This window comes from Peromyscus eremicus, chromosome 18 (assembly GCF_949786415.1).
Source record: "Peromyscus eremicus chromosome 18, PerEre_H2_v1, whole genome shotgun sequence".
In the NCBI taxonomy this organism is placed as follows: domain Eukaryota; kingdom Metazoa; phylum Chordata; class Mammalia; order Rodentia; family Cricetidae; genus Peromyscus; species Peromyscus eremicus.
In genome coordinates, this window is record NC_081434.1 from 16,178,980 (window position 1) to 16,181,680 (window position 2,701).

Sequence of the window (2,701 nt, forward strand, 5' to 3'; positions counted from 1 at the left end):
TGGATGGATAATTTGCTAATTTGAAAAATATTGCGATTTATTTCTATAATAACAAAATGAATATAACATTATACAGAGTTCATAAATTCCATATAGTTTTCATTCACCAGTACATTTCATACTGATAATATGATTAATGTCTTATAAATTAATGCTGATTCTATTTTTCAATACATTTAGCCTTTACTAAACTTTTGGCAAATTAAAAAAAAAAAAACAGACAGTGGGAAAACTATCCATACAAGGAAAAAAAATTAGATGAGTCAGTAGATTTGCCAGTTGGTCCTAATTTCATCACTCACAGATAACTCTTGATATCTCTGGCTTTAGTTTCCTTATCCAACATGAAAGTATTGTTTTTGTTTACTGCTTTTTTCTATTAGATGAGTGTAAAGATCAAACCATGAGTCTTTTTTCATAGAGTCTTCTGTTCCAATATCTCACACCATATTGTTTACTCCGAGGAGTACTAGATATTAATAGACATGTTTTACTAATCTAGGCTGGCCTTGTACCATAGTTTTGGGGTCATGATAAAACTCCTCACAAATCTCAAGGGTTATGTTTCCAAACACTACTGTGTTCAGCAAAACTACAGTTAGCAAGATCAAGATCTATTAAAGGACATGGCTTATCAGGGAAGAAAGGGGAATCAATATACTGTCACTTAGAAATTGATTTAATAGACGTTACAGAGCGTTTTTATGTCTAAAGGGAGCCCTGCTTGTTAGCCTTGTAAAGCTGCTGAATAGATGAGCTCTTCTTCACTTTCAGGCACCATTACTGTAGCAACCTGACCTAGTAAAATAATTTTACCACGGGATTCAATTGAACAAATTAGAATCTTTAAAACATTTGATACTGTCAGTATGTATTGATTACAGTTCCTATTGTAGTACAAATGAACAAACAACAACAAAAAAAAAACTGATAAAAGCAACGGAAGGAACTGTTAGTTTACAGTTCCAGGATACAGTCCTTCATGACAGTCAAGGCATGAGGGCAGGACCAGAAAGCCAACTGGTTCCACTGCATTCAGTTAGGGTACTGCAAGTTTTCAGGAAGTGGGAGCTGCCTATAAAGCCTACCTACTACTAATGACACACTTCCATCAGTAAGGGGTCACCTCTTACAGGTTCTACAACCTTTCCAAACAGCTCTCAACCTACTGTTCCTAGGGACCTATTGTTCAAAAACATGAGCATATGGGATATATTTTGTCTTCAGTCCATAATACCATATTAGACTAAAATTGAATTTATTTCACCTTGAATTTCCACATGAAGAAAAGCTATCAAAAATTATTTGACTTTAATTTAAGAAGAACATGAAAAACTGAAGAAGTGCCACAATCTTCTTAAAAATATTTTTAAAGCATTTGCCTGTACATACAAACATATTCCCAAGAAAATCACTGTAGAAACGTGATTGTCAATTGGGTTATTGACTTCTAGATCCATCCAGATGCATTCTGCTTCCTCATTTTTCTATTTCCTATGAACACAAAAATGACAATGTATGTGTCTTCTTGTTTGTTTTATAGAGAACACAAACAAAGTTCTCACCACCACTAATGATGCAGTCGAGGTTCTCACATTTGAAGAAGCCAAAGATGTCAACACATTCCAAGTCCAACAATGAGTTGTCCCTAGGAAAATGCCTTCTTGATCATTGTATCTCCCCTGCCAGGTAAGTATAAACATATATGTAATGAGTCTTTTTATGTCCCACCAGCCGGTCCCCAAATAATGACATGGAGACTTCTTATTAATTATGAAAGCTCAGCCTACAGCTTAGGCTTGTTTCTAACTAGCTCTTACAACTTAAATTAACCCATTTATATTAATTAGGTTCTATCATGTGGCATTACCTCTCATCTATCCTGTTTCCTTTTCCTGTCTGGCTGGCCTCCCCTGCCTCCCTTCCTTCCAGAGTCCTCTCTGTGCCTAGAAATTCCACCTATACCTCTTGCTTAGCTATTGGCCATTTAGCTCTTTATTAAACCAGTTAGAAGGTGCCTGGGCAAAGACACATCTTCACAGTGTACAAAAAGATTGTTCCACAGCAAATATATAGTTTACAGCCATTAAAAAATATGTTTAGATAAGAATTCAAGTGTTTTCCTCTTTGAAAGAGTGGCTCATCCCATTGTACACTTTGTTTATTGGGGAAAAAGAATCAAAGATGGTTAGAATTTTATTGTATCCTTTTGGTGCACTACATATTTTAATGCATATCCTTTAAGGTCATTTATGAAGAAGTATTCCATATTATTTGCTTTGTACTTAGATAATTAATTAAATATTGATAAATTTAGCACCTTTGACTCTCAATTAAGAGAAATAATAAATTATTTCTCACTTATTTTTCTGATGTTGATTTAAAATGAAATATCCAGTATATTTCCACACTAATTAAGGAAATTTAGCTAGTGATACAAATAGAATGTAAGACAAAATTACAGTAAGACTACAAATTTTCAATACTCTAGTGTTTATTTAGTAAGGGTAAATTGAATAAAACATTGACAGGATTTTAAAATCGTTGTGATCATATTATTTGACTTTCTGTGAACACAAAAGCACATATATTTTGAAACATTTTTTAATTGAATTTATTAGCTAAATAGAAGATAGTTTCCAACTCACATAGTACAAGGTTTTGAAAAACAATCTCATATTTTTTGGTTAAATTTAAGTGA

The 2,701-nt window shown here is 33.2% G+C and overlaps 1 non-coding gene across 1 annotated transcript; it reads right to left on the reverse strand.

The window, feature by feature from the left end:
- Positions 1-1,541: 1,541 nt before the first annotated feature.
- Positions 1,542-1,697, reverse strand: LOC131895392 (U1 spliceosomal RNA). Its single transcript, XR_009375154.1, has one exon. It is a non-coding gene; the product is annotated as a U1 spliceosomal RNA (small nuclear RNA).
- Between the last annotated feature and the right edge of the window lie 1,004 nt (positions 1,698-2,701).